We start from the raw sequence: 14,580 nt of genomic DNA on the forward strand, positions 1-14,580 counted from the left end.
CCCCATATGTCAGCCTGCAGACATACACACGAGAGTGTTCCCACTGCACAGCTTGTATTTTCAGTTTTGGGCTAAGGGAATTGAGTATTGCTAAAAATTAATGTTCATGTCTATACAGCACAGTTTCTGCAAATGTGTTTGTTTACCCATTGTAAATCTGCTTAGAATATCGTATAACTTGTTGAAACGGGCCAGCTTTGTGTCAACATGAGCCACCGTCGATGCGGTGCGCGCTAAGTGACCCTTTTACACACTTCCAGAGTAAGCATAGGCGGTACAAACCCTAACATTTACAATGCGAGGCCATAAAACTCAACTCAGATTAAAAAATATCAGCAACCCGTTTGATTTGCGTAATTGGACATTGGATGGTCTCCTTTGAGAACTTACTGGGGGGTACATACCAGAATGAACCCATTGTTTGGAGGAGAAGGGGTTGAAAACAGGGGGCAAAAGGTCAATTTTTTCATGGTTAGCATGGTCCCCATAGCCTCTGCTATTCTGTAGATGTTGCAGCTACACCATCTGGTGAGAAAAAAATTATTTTCTCACTGAAGGCCATTCAGAAATGGGTATTCTAAAGAAAAACTTTTTCAATTAAATATTTCATCATATTACAGTAGATATTTTGCCAGTGTAGTTTTTTTTAAGTGCTCATAAAAGCATAACTAGACTTTTTCCCCGTCTGGTGCCTTTCACAGCAGAAGAACGTAAATTGAAGTAAAAGCCACTGTATCTGCTCTCTGTCTCGCTTAAAAAGACATAGTGCAGTCTGGAAAGCGGCTACTATGAAGAAAGATTTTTAAAATGTCTATGTTTGCTACTAGTTTGCTACTACTAGTGTGAAGAATGGAGAAAGCATATAAAAAGGGCAAACTGTAGAATTGGGATAGAAACCTAGGTCTGCAAATACACTATCTACTGTTGAGCGTACAAGAAGTTTGCCATCTAGCATCGAATTTGACAGCCCTTTTACCTCCACTATATAATTAAATATGTAACTATAAGTTGATAAACATTCCAGGATTTCATAATACATGTTTTTGTTTTTTAAAGTGGAATTTTTGTTGTAACACACTATTCATTCGCTACAAAATAGAGTACATAACAACAGAACAACGTACATAAATGTAAACTAGGACAGAACCCTGCTAAAAACAAACTATAGAAGCCCAATAGGAACCATCACAGAAATTCTAAGGGTTTCCAAGAATGTAAACGGATTACAATTTTAAGCTTTGTATCATGCAACTTTAGTAAAAGAAGTCACAATTAACTTTATGAACATTTGGTACCAAAATTACAACTATTGTAAATATTTCTCTCAATTGCATTCATATCTTTTAATTTCATTAATTTTTTTTTTTTTACCAAGTTCATACATTCTGGGATTGCTTTCTCCAAAAAGGATATATGAGATGCTACCCAGAATTTGAACATAAGATGTGTCTTAAAAGGCATCATAATGTTGCTCTCTAGCTTCTTTGGTTAGGTATACCTTAAAACGCTGTCTACATAGGCAGTTGATTAGGTTTTGGGACAAAGCTAAAATCTCTTATGTAAATGTCTAGACCACTGGCCAGTAATAGTGGAACCATGAGTCAAGAAATGATTAAAATATCAGATTCGATACATCAATGTGACAACTAGCAAGCTAATAAACGAGTTCAAAATACCCATCAAGTAGGGCAAATGCATTATAAACAGATGTACATACACATTACCCAGCAGGAACAGAAGTTTAACAGATATATCAAGTCACCACAGGGATGTTCGAGAGCTGTTTCCACACAGGAATCAGATGAAATAAGCCTCCACAGTAGCTGGACGAGGGCCATTTGGGAGAACGGGTTAAAACGAGTGCGGCAGTTCACAATAGTCTAGCTAAAACCCTCAATGTCCATCGCTGTGGTTGACCACTAAGGAGGCTCTTCTTTCTTCTGGAAACACAAACAATGAAGCCTTAAAGTCTAAATGCTTTTACCAGCTCTGCTACCGGTTACGCCAAGCCTGGGGGTGTTTTCCTGCCTGCGCAGTCGACACAAAACAGTCTTCCAGAAAAGGCCAATGTCGAACATATAACTCAAAGAGCTTGGCTAAATGGACTTAATGTGGCTTGCTGATTTAACTCATTTGAGACTGAAAATATAATGCAATAATATGCATACTATTTTTTTTATTAATATTCTGGGAGTAGAACCGTAAGAGGAATGCAAAAGTTCAAAAATGGTTATTATTATTATACAGTAACTCTCGATGATTTCTTGTATTTTATTCAGTTTTATTTATTTATAATTATTTTATTACTACTACCTATTATATATATATATATATATATATTTTATATCTTTGATTAATTTGAATAAAAATGTTTTTTTTACCAAGAAAGTGGCAACATTAACGTAACATCTTTAGGTTATAACAACATTAAAATTCAAATCCAGATTTTGATTTTCAATTCTAAAAACAAATTTTTAACATTGAAAATGATAATCAGATCAAATTTTGGTGGTGTTTATATCTTATATGCAATGTATATTATAAATATATACGTAGAAGCAGACAAATGAACAAACATTTGAAAAGCAAAAGTTAAACTAGCTTCAGTCCGAAACAAATGTGAACACGTGTTATGTTTTCTTAAAGTGATCACAATTACATTTGACAAGACGCAGTGGGAAAATAAATCAAATAAAAAAACAAATCCTACCTGTATATAAGAAAATGAAAAAAAAACTAGTGGGAATAAGAACCAGCGGTTTGGGAAAAACACTAGAAATTTAGAGGAAAAAAAGTGATCTAGTTATCCAAGTTATTTCCTTGTCTTCAGCCATGAAATGACAAAAGCAAGTCTTGCTCAGTTTGCATTCTTTCAACACAATCACTGTTTTCGAAAAGACCAAATCACTCGATATTGAAGAAAATGAGCTGGGATTTCAAAGCTGGAAAGGAGGTGTGAGAAATCTGAGGTTTCAAAAGTATCAGAAGCATGTATTTGTATCGGTATGCATCGATATTATGTCCATCCCTGGAGTGGATACTGGTAGAAGCTAATGGGATTTGCTTCATATGGCTTTACTTTCCCCGTAAGCTCTTACCGAAACACAATATCTGGCAACTGCTCCTGAAAACAAGAGGACTTATTTCCCTTGATTTTTCAGAATTCTGGCTCAAAGGGCAGGCCGAATCCATGCGAACCCCCTCCTGTCGAGCATGTGGGGGGAATGTAGCACTTTGGTGTGAGCTCCGATACCTGATTGCTCTGGCAGGATCACGCGGATCTGCACAATGGATGCTATCCCAGTTTCCACACAAATCCTGAGCTTCCAGGCTGGAAAGAGCACTCAGACATACATGCTCTTCAGTCCTGAGCTTAGGACACATCCTGCAGTGCTTACACTCTTAATCTCTCGCTTTTTCACGCATTTTCTCTACTTCACTGTGTAATTGGTCCGGGTTTAGAACAATCTGAGTGAATCTCAAACCACACCAATTCTTGGTAGCCTTCTAAACAGGTCACTAAACTTTCTTGACTCAGAATCAGAGAAGGGGAAATGAGATCTTGTTCTTTTTTCTTTTCATTTTAGTGCATCAGAAACATACTGTGTTATCACTGTTGTTTGAATGAACCAGATTCTTTTTTAGTTCATTAAAAATGTATTGTTCGACCACTGAACTGTCAAAAGAGTGAATCTTTTGAGCCTGGTTCGTTTAACCAAATCAAACACTTACAGCACAAGCGCAATTGTCAAAAGAAGTTAATTTGTGATAAATTTGCTTGATATTTTAGTGCATCAGAAACATACAGAGTGACCAGTGAGGTTCTACTGCTGAAAAAAATTATCTTTTCAGCAGATTCTTTTTATTTAGTGAACAGACAACTGTGGCACAATTTTGATTACGAAAAATCAAGAAAAACATCATTTTCAAGAAAGAAGAGCCGAGTGCATTACTCTCCACACACTGTACTGAAACATGTTTTGTCAAAAAAGAGGGTATTGTCAGCTTTCGAGGCATCGCGAGCTCGCGTCTTACTGCAGAAGCCAACAAGTTCTCTTGTTGTTTTTGAACGGAAGCCAATAAGTCCATTTGTATTCAGGTATTCAAGTCAGACAAGGCCTACTTTCACTTTGAAAAGACGCGCTAACTGAAAGGATTTTCGTCAAAGCTGACAAAAGTGATCGAGGATGGGTCATTTTGACAAACTTGATGAACCTGGGATATCTTCTTCAGGACGTAAAAGGAAAATAAAAGCTGAAACTTTTCATGGAACCTTCTAAAAGCGTTACCAAAACCTCTGTGTATTGCATATAATCACATCCATACAGTCTGTTATCACAACAAACTATTCAGGCATCTATATTGTCATCCGAAGAGATTTTTTTTTTTTTACTTTAACGTATACTTTCCTGTATTTGGTTATTACTAAAAACAACCCAGTTGCAGTTTGATTGATATTACTGGGAGTGTACAATAAAAAAATTGAGTTGATGAACTCTTCATATAAACATTTTATGACTAAATCATCTGAAACGTAATATTTAAGGAAAATTAACAGTTCCAGTTATTTATAAAATTGCACAATAATGCAGATTAATTATTAAATAGGTTTAAATCTTCATATGAATATGTTAAGATTTACTTTTTAATGTGTTAGTAATCACGTAAACCTTTTCCCTGACTTTAAGAGCAAATATTCATTTCTTTTCGAGTTTCTCTCGTCCCATCCTCATTACACCTTTGAGTGTTTAACCTGAGTTTCCTCCAGTAAGTGTCTTTAGATAAAAGCTTCTGCTGAAAGACAAATAACTCAAACTAATCCTTTTGCTTTCTTTGACTCCTAGTGCCGAAATCATACATCATTCACATAAGGGAAATTTGGATGTTCTAGCATGCTTGCTCTTTGTAAGAACATTCATTTATTTGTCTTTTCTCTGTGTATTTGTGGAAAGATGTATGTTTCTTTTGTGCAGACTCTGGGTAGTCAAATTTGTTTTTCTGTCTCCTCATCTGCTATCTGGTGGTTTATTTTTGTCTTAACTAATTTGTACATCTGTCTGTCTCTCTTGAATTTCTCTCTCTGTATTTGTCTAACTGGCCATTCACACAGGTCACGTTCTTTTTTCCTTGATCATATTTCTAGAGCCTAGAGCCCTGTATTTGCGCCCGGGTCCTATGGGCCCTGACTTATTGTCACCTCTAGGGCTGGGCTTTGGGCCAATTTTCACAGCAAAGCTCAGATGTGAACCAGGCTTGAAGCCTGCTTCTCCTTGTTGTTTAGATATCCATCAATTATGCTGATGAAAAAGATTTGCCACGCTGATGGAAATAATATGAGACCATGCTAACACGGCTGTCAACAGAAGCTTGCACAGTGTAGTGTCTCCGAAGAGAGATATTTGCATTGTCTATTAATAAAATAGTGCTTTATCAATTAGTTTCGCAAGGACAAGAACAAGAGCCGGGCTAGGGCCTATATTTGAGGCCAGTGCAGTGCTCTAATATTTTCCCCAAGCAGCATTATGAATGAAAAATCAGCTTGACGGCAATAATATTGCATGCTCTCTTTTATATCGCTGTATACGAATAAGTCACATTTAATATTTTCTGTCATTGTAAATTTTTACATGCTCTATACTGTATGCTTAAACCGACAAGCGCGTGTAGTTACACCATCCATCATGCCTTCAACAGCTCTGCCAAGATAGGTAGCAAGAGTCACAGACAAAGTGATAAACAGACAGACTAAATAGAATAAGACAGATAATAGAGCGACAGACAAGCAGAAAGACAGATAGAGCCATAGACAGTCAAAAAAAGAGCAATAGAAAGACAGATTGACAAGAGAGATGGAGTGACAGACAGAGCGATAGAGAGGCTGACAGACAGACAAATAAAGTGACAGAGCGATAGAAAGATAGATATTCTAAAGCTTTGAATGGTCAACAAATGCACTTTTTAAAACTTTTTATTATTTATTTTTCTTTATTTTTTTTCAGAAGTCTTGGGAGGGGTAGTAATGTCATAACTCACGTCTGTTTTCAGTGATTTATTGATGATAAAGAGTGACTGTCGGCAAGTTTCATCTATGTTCAGAATTTAATCAGTTTGATATAAACTTGCTAAACTTGCTCAAAGTAAAATCATTTTAAAATAATCAAAGCAGCGTAAAATATACGTGTGGTGCATACAACATACACACACACACACACACATATATAGCTATGTGTTATGCCATGGCCTTACGTCACATTATTTATACTTTTTCTCTTTTCTTCTGTAATCAGTCTAACTACTGTCTTTAAACTACACGTCCCATTAACTCAGGCAACTCCTTCCTAAACCGTGAGCTTTCAGTGACCCCAGCGTCACACTGCCGCCAAAACAATGTGCAAGCATCCAAATGGAGAAGTTCTCTTTGTGCGCCCCAGACCATAACCGCCAGCATTACGCCATTGTGGCCTCAGTGTGTGGAGCTTTAACTGGACTAAGAGGAGAGTAAATTGATTGGGACTGACTGGCTCATAAGCTTATAGCAGCTTACAGCCAAATCTTTACATCATCAGCACTGAGGCTTTACTGAAGATGACGCCAACCGCTCTGGAACACATTTGCCAATCAGCATTACGAGCAGCTGAGGGGCTCAGGAAATTAGCTCAAACTTATATGGGCAGAGTGAAAAAGCATTCAAGAGTCTGAAAGTCAATGGTCTTGAAGGACAAGGAATGATCAGAATGCAACTTTTGTTTGCTTTTAACTCATTTCCTCTGCTTAATTGTGCAGCTTTTCCATGACTGCTCAAAAACATCAAACATGAGGCAAAAGAATAAAAGATTTAGATTGAAAATACAGGATAACCACAAGCTGGGAAAATAGGAGATATATGCACACAGATATAAATTGCAGAGATTTCGAACTGAATTTAAAATATGACATGGAAGCGTACTTCTGGAATTACAGAATTACTTGTCGAGAGAAGATGAGAAAACCAAATGGCAAGCAAAAATTTGTTGTAGCAATTTTTTAGGTGACTCCAGTGACATGCATTTGAAACCATGTAGGAATGAGAAAAGAACAAACGAAAACTTCAAAAGAAAAAAAAAAAAACAGCCTACCTATTGATGGATCTTCTTTGGAGACCCCAAACCAGGAACCCCAAAAAATCTGCAGATAAATGCAAGAAAAAAAGGTCAGTGATGCTCTGATTATACTGTGTGAATCACAACATCTCTAAACCAAGTACAAAAATATCATAGTGTTATATCATTGTTTTTATTTAATGTTTAGTTACATTACACTTGGATTGAACATTAGCATTAGCTATCAGCATTTGCATCATTTTCACCACAAATTGTATTTATTTTGACTTCTGGACCTTGGATGACATGGGCGTGAGTAAACCAGGAAATAAGCTTTAACATCAAATTGGAATAACTCTTGCCCTCTCAAATTCTTTGCCGTCATGCTTAAATGAATGAACAATCTTTGTTCAGTCACCGTCGGCCAGCATGTCTCATTAGGCCTCGTTCACTCAGTTCATTTTTGTCTTAGTATGTTTTGTTCATTCATAGACGGGATGCTTCTAGATACATTCACCCACAAGACCAGTTCAATCAAAAATATTTTGACTTAGAAGATCCGTTCACTTACAAGATTTGCTCACTTAGCTCAAAAACATCTTAAAATACCCATGTGAAGACTTAAAACACTTCAGTGCAGCACTTCAAGACCGTTTCTTTGGCTTTTATCAACCATATGTGCTGAACTCACCCAGAAACACCTGCTGACACAGTCTACACACATCCATCAATGTCTCATTGTTATTACTAATTAGCATATGGCAGTGCATTAGAAGGTTACTCCATTGTGCGTACTTGGCGTAGTCAGCTGGTTTGGGTGAATAAGCGCAGCGATCAGTTTCAGTCAAGAACATGCCACGTCGAGGTTACGCACGAGGACACCACAAACAGTACAATCGGCGTTGTTACAAGGTACACACTTACCCCAATCTCTCTACATTATGTAAACTTCTAATACGCACACACATACACACACTTATAAGCCAGACCGCCATGACCCTTGGAAAGCACAAGTGGAACACGTAGGCTAATTGTATGAGCATCAGCTTCTCCTCAGACCGAGACACTTTTTTGGCGGGAAAATAGAGGCTCAAATTGGATGTGGGTTCTGGGTTTTGCGCTTTCGTTCGCAGAGACCCTCACCGTTCTTTTAGTATTCCCCCAACGCCACGGCACGTGTAATGTCATGAACTTTCATTATTCACCGCTCAACAGAGGAAAAACAACTTTCAGATATAATAGAAATGGAAAGATTTGCTCCACTAAGCCCCTTCTGGCTACGGCAGGACTCTCGCTTCCACTCTCAACTTCTGCCAAGATCTGAAGAGCTGTTGACTTGTCTGGTATCGCTCACAAGCCCATGTGAACATGTAAGATCTCTTAAGAACCACTTAAGATATGAATGCTAGCAGAAATAACGAACCAAACATACAAATCAGCGTTGCCTAGAGATGCCAACTTACAGTGTTTCCTTTGCAGTACATCAATCAGTAATCAATGTGCAAATATCCCACTTGTAAAAATATGGCCAGAAGAAAACAAACTTCGGCTAACCTGGCTAAAAAAAAAAAAAAACAGGCAGAACGTCATTTATTGGCATTTTTTCAAACAACGTTGTAATCAGCGAGCGTAGTTTGATAAGATCACAAGAGTCATGAATAAAACAATCGTTAAAGAAAGAAAACCACAAAAAAACTAAAATAACAAGAAACTTAAAACAAAAACTGTGCAAAAAAAAAAAAAAAAAAAGACGACAAACGCAGACAAAACTAAAATGTACTTTTCAAGTTTGTCCCTCCTAATTTTTTTATTTTTGATATTCAATGTATAGCCAATCAATCATACTGGATGTTAGAGACACTTTCCCTTAAACCAAAACAATAACCCACACAAGGCAAACATGTAAAATGTTCTGTGTTGTTTCTGTAGACACAAACCTCTCCTAAACTGGAAATACAAACCGTATCATTTATGTCTCTTACCACACCGAGCCCTTGATTTTGTGAGTTTGGAAAGTAAGAAAAGCAATGGTGCAGACGGATCTGGCTCAAAATGAGCATGGCCTTTTATATGTGAGATTAAACTGTGTTTACACAACCTCCGATTTTTCCTCTCCGTGCTCTATAGTTATTCAAAAGGTTTGTGTTTCAGTCATGTCCCTTGTAAATCACTGTCACATGTTTAATCTTAAGTGCAGAGTTTGAATAAAAATCTCTCTTTTCAGAGTCGCTCTAAAATGACTATCTATCTATAAATTTATTGGTCAGCTGAAGTCTGCTATTATAACGGTAGCCCGTTGGTATTTCCTAAAATGTTAAATATTATGACTTGACTAGTTTCTTTTCCATTCAGAGTTTCAAAAAGATTCCCCTAGACCAAAAATTATTACTATGAGAAAGCAGACAGACAGATACAGATAGATAGAAAAATAGATAGATGATAAGATAGAAAGATAGATAGATAGATAGATAGATAGATAGATAGATAGATAGATAGATAGATAGATAGATAGATATATTTTAAAAACTTGCATATACACAAATCTATTTGCAAAAAAACATGAATTTCTGATTTTTTTCCCCCTTATGGCAACCTATATATATAAAAAGAAAAACAACTAAAAACCTGGAACACGTTTATTTTTGTAAGAGAATGTTATTTAAAGCTGTCACCGAATGCAAACCCCAAAATAATGACTAACAGGAAATAAAATGTCTAATTTAGTTCACGTCCACATCAAATCACCTTTGAAGTATAACATACATCTTTCCTAATCATTTTGTTAACCTGACAGGAAGTCCTCAATCACATGGATCATATCACATCTATACATCTGTTATTTCATACCACTGTAGACATCTGAAAGAGCTTCATCTGTGAGAAAGCACTTTTGCTTCAAGCAACATTTCTTAGAATAATACCGATGAAGACGGTTTGACAGCTTCCAAACAGCTTCTCCAATGCAAACATGCAGCATGACTCAGCTCCAGCCAACAACATATTAATCTCACTGACAAAAGCAGAACCCCCCCACCACCAAAAAAAAAAAAAAAGTGGAGCTTTCTGCGGTAAACCCAACATATCTCCAAAAAGCCAGCAGACCAAGCTAAAATCCAGACACGAATGACACCACACTTTCCAAACCTGAGGGCCGGACCAAGACACATGCAAAATTAATCATAAATAATCAAAGTAAACAGACTGAAACAATAAACTCCCCTTTCTCACTGCTTTTAATGCCGTCGTAAAGAAAAACCAACGAGCCAAACGATTTTGCACTGCAGCGTATGGACAAATGCCCATTGAAAGGATATCTGAGAAAAGGTGAAAGTGTTTTTTGTTTTTTTTTCCTGCTGGCTTTTACCTTCCAAACAGACTTTGTATGCCGAATAGTAGAGGGCCAAACGGTCGAGCCTAAAAACAGAAAGAGGAAAAGGAAACTAATGAAAGAATAGCCACGGAGGGTGTCCCTTTCTGAAACAACTCAATCAACTAAAGCCAGAAGCAGTGAGACCTTCGAAAGACCTACAATAACACATAAAAACAGATCTGCCCTCCAGTGAACCCATCACAAAGTCACAAGAAAGGGTTCAGCGGTTCTGGTTTGGACGATGATGTAAGTTGACTGTTTGGACCCGGCTTTAAGCTCAGTGCTGGAGGCAGAGCTCATAAGTCTGGATGGATTCTTCTGTAGAAACAAGGAGCATGAACCTAGTTCACGGGAATTATGGAGGTCCATGGCAGATTTTAAGTGGTCTACAATGTTTTAAAAAGATAGATGTAAAATAATTTGAAAAAGGCAAACAAAAGCACCAACAATGAAATTGTAGATAATTGTAGCTAAACACTCATTTGCTAATATTTGAAGTCTAGTTGCATTAAATAAAAAAAAAAAAAAAAAAAAAAAAACACTAACTCTTTCTCTGGCAGGTTACAACGGTTCTCGGTCAAAGATTTTTTATGGTAATCCCTGTTTTAGGTGTATTACAGGAAGGAAAGCCCTAGCGCATGTCCAGAATGACTTGCCTGACTTTCCAATTCTACCAGGCTCGAAAAAACAAATGGTCATAAACAGAAGAATCAGGGATCATAATTTAGATCATAAAATTAGATAATGAATGTAGATTGTGTTTTGATCATTTTGAATCTAATCGGGAGGCTAAGTAGGCTAATCGGTAACATAGATGCCTTTACAGACACTGAAACATCTCTAGTTATGTCGTGGATAGATCGATAACCCTGCAATATGATTTTGTTTGAAAGCAGAGGCTTATTTTGATACATAATATGTTCATATACGCATAGCAGAAAATATTCTGAAGGCCGTCAAAATTTGCTTAAAAAAAAATGCTAGCGGTGGCTGGCTACTTAAACGCTGGTGGGGAAAGAGTTAATGGCACAATTATTGATTAGTAAGTGAGTATAGACTATATAAACTACATAATGTGCCCGATAATGTGTGTGAGAAAAGATGCAGAAGACTTTATTATATAGCTAGGTTTTCAAAAGAGATTTATAGAGACAATATCAAGAGGGAGATGAACTGCCAAATTATTGTTTGCCAAACATTTTTGTAGATGTAGTGAAAATTAATTACAAGAAAAAAGGGAAAGAAAACAAACAAACATTAAAACAAGATAAAAATGTTCTTGCACAACTTTTTATTTTATTATTCCATATTTAATCCATAATCACGCTTTGATGGAGAATTCTTTGAATGGTCCTGTCTCCATGCGTCCTATAGAAGAATTTCCTGTGATTTACATTTTTGAAGTTTCTCGAAGAAACTGACAAGTAGATGGCTGGGAGAAGAAAAAGTTTATTTTTTGTCGAAAGCACCCAATAAATCTGTCTAGGACTGAGGCAAGTGTTCAGAGAAGTAACAACAGCACTATAAAGAGTTGAACACAACATCACACACCAGGAGTCGAACGGCCAAACCCTGCGTGTGGACCTCTCAGCCATAAACCGCATCCTAAACCCAGACTCAAAAGCCTCCGAGAACATCTGGGCTAGCGGCAGGAAGATGCTGCGATCTTCTACTCCAGTGTCCATGACCGAAATACAGCAAGAGAGTTGAATACAGCAAGTGTGTGATTTCCACTTCAACCAAGTGTTTGCCTTGGAATACTGGAAACCACAAAAATCCTAAGCCCTATTATTGTGTGAAGTGTGGATCAAAGTTATGGATCCCTGTTGGAGCCATAAATAATAAAAGAAATGCGATAGTCCAGCACATCCTTTGGAGTTTAACAGGGATCTCCTACATACAGATCTGCTGTTTTCAGATTCTCCTACAATCATGTCTCCTACACAAGCCCTTTGTGATTCATGTTCTCTGATGTGTATGTGTACTGTTTGTCCTTTGCACTGCCATTAAGAGGGCCCTATAAACTTTTTTTTTTTTCTTAATTCCTATTAGTTCTTGGTAAACCTCCAATTTTAGAGCCGTATAAAAGAGGTTTACGGTTAAAATGAAAACATGGAACAAGAAAAATGTCGATTTTCTTTACTATTATTGTTATTATTAATTGCGTGAAGTTTCTTTTGAGTTTCAGCTCCGGTTTTACTAATCACTGAAATCTTGGGGTCTTAAAAGTGGCGTGAAGGTTACAAGTTGAGGCAGATGAAGCCTTTGAGTTCTCAGTCTGCTGGGAGCCGGTTCTGTCAGGTGGTTGTCACAGAGAGCTGGTGTAAGAGCGGGGCCGGGGGCCTCAGCCCATCAGCTGGTGGACAAAGAGGGCCACTGTCTCAGCAGGGATGGCCTGGCTCGAGTAGGATTGATGGGGTGGTGTTGAAGGATGGAGATAGCAACCAAACAGACCGTCTTTCACTGCCTGACCAGAGCCAGGGGCTTGTTTGGGGACCGTGGCCCCCGTCAACACCTCTAAGCCCTGGCGTGGACAGTAGGGCTTCCTAAACTGGCCCGACCGTGGCCTTTATATGACGAACTGGGATAATCCAGCCTCCTCCTCAAAAAAATTTCAACAATTGCCCATGTGTCCGGGGCTGTAAGACATCTGTTATATTTGGATGAGAAGAAAAATAGCTGTACTTACATTTGAGGAACTGGACGGATCAAATGTGATTATTTTCCAGTGTGTGACAGAGGTGGGTCTCTGGAACCGTATTCTCAGCAAAAATGAAATAACATCATTCAGCTCCAATAATGCCTGAATCCCAGCCAAAACCATATTTGATAGACTTAAAAGCAACTCTTTAAATGCCTAATTGTAGAATTTAAGAGCCAGTGATGAATAAGAGTGTCCAAGATAAAGATAATGAAACATCGTTTTAAAAAATATAGCTAAAAAAAGCATGCGCCAAGTTTTCAGTTTCATATGGTTTTCTACATTTTCAAGAAATGTTTCAATTTGTGGTCTTTTCCTGAGTCCCACTACAGGAATTGACTCCTTGAATCCATGTACATCAAAACAAAGTCATGATTAAGAAAACAAGATTTAAGCATGGCTCTCTTAATTAGTGACTCTTATCATTTCAAATGAATGCCATCTCTAAATTGGACTGTCATTTCATAGCTGTGGCCAATAGCCAATTTTAAAGAGGAAAAAGCCATGAGAAACTACATTTTTTCTAATTATGTTTAGAGTACAACAGTAGGACGGTGATGCTAAACATCCATAATCATCTCTTACACAAAACACTTGGCAAAATCAAATGAATATTTACTGCATTGATATAGAACAATAAAACTACAGAGCTGCCACAGAAGTATAATGAATTACAATGTAATTTACAATGACATTTTTGTGTACAAAAAAAAAAATTTTGTTTACTCCTTGCTAATATAGTACGCCCAACTGGCATGCACTATACAGAGTTTAGAGAATGAGTGAACAAGTGAGCGATTTCAGACACGGCAACAAAATCAAGAAAGAGAGTTGAAGAATTGATTGTACTGCATCATGAGACAGAGCCATTAACCTTGTGCTTCAGGATTACACCACATGACATTTAGAGTTTTTAATTTGAAACCAATCATATATTTACTAAGAATATATATGAACAGTTTCAACTTGAGACTATATAAGAAAATAAAACTTCTGTTTAACAGCTTGTCATTCAGTGCAACCCCTTAAAATTAAAATAAAAAATACATAACCGTATATAGCTTAATAATTTAAAAAAAAGTAAAAAAGCAAATATTTTCAGAAGATTCATTTTAATTTGTTGGTAAGTATTATGTTTTTGAGTAGTTGCACCATATGACTAAACTTGCCTTGTAATAAAAAAAATATATATATTTAAGAGACTTTTTTCCCCATGGCCAGCTTCTATATCATTTACTGTTTTATTAACACTATTTTATGATTACACCTATTTGTTGCTTATTAGCATGCATATTACTCAAATATTAGCCATTTATTAGAGTTAATCAGATATTAATGCATTTTTCTACATGACCTTATTCTACATCCTTAATCCCACCCAATAACTAAACGTAACAACTACCTTACTAACTATTAACAAGCAGCAAATT

The 14,580-nt window shown here is 36.9% G+C and overlaps 1 protein-coding gene across 1 annotated transcript in view; it reads right to left on the reverse strand.

Moving 5' to 3' along the window:
• Positions 1–14,580, reverse strand: part of LOC122331076 — a 205,327-nt gene that overhangs the window by 147,248 nt on the left and 43,499 nt on the right. The window contains exon 3 of the mRNA XM_043228526.1: positions 7,116–7,164. The gene's annotated coding sequence lies outside the window, so the exon portion shown is untranslated. The remainder of the gene's footprint in view (positions 1–7,115; positions 7,165–14,580) is intronic.

This window comes from Puntigrus tetrazona, chromosome 25 (genome assembly GCF_018831695.1).
Source record: "Puntigrus tetrazona isolate hp1 chromosome 25, ASM1883169v1, whole genome shotgun sequence".
Classification (NCBI taxonomy): Eukaryota; Metazoa; Chordata; class Actinopteri; order Cypriniformes; family Cyprinidae; genus Puntigrus; species Puntigrus tetrazona.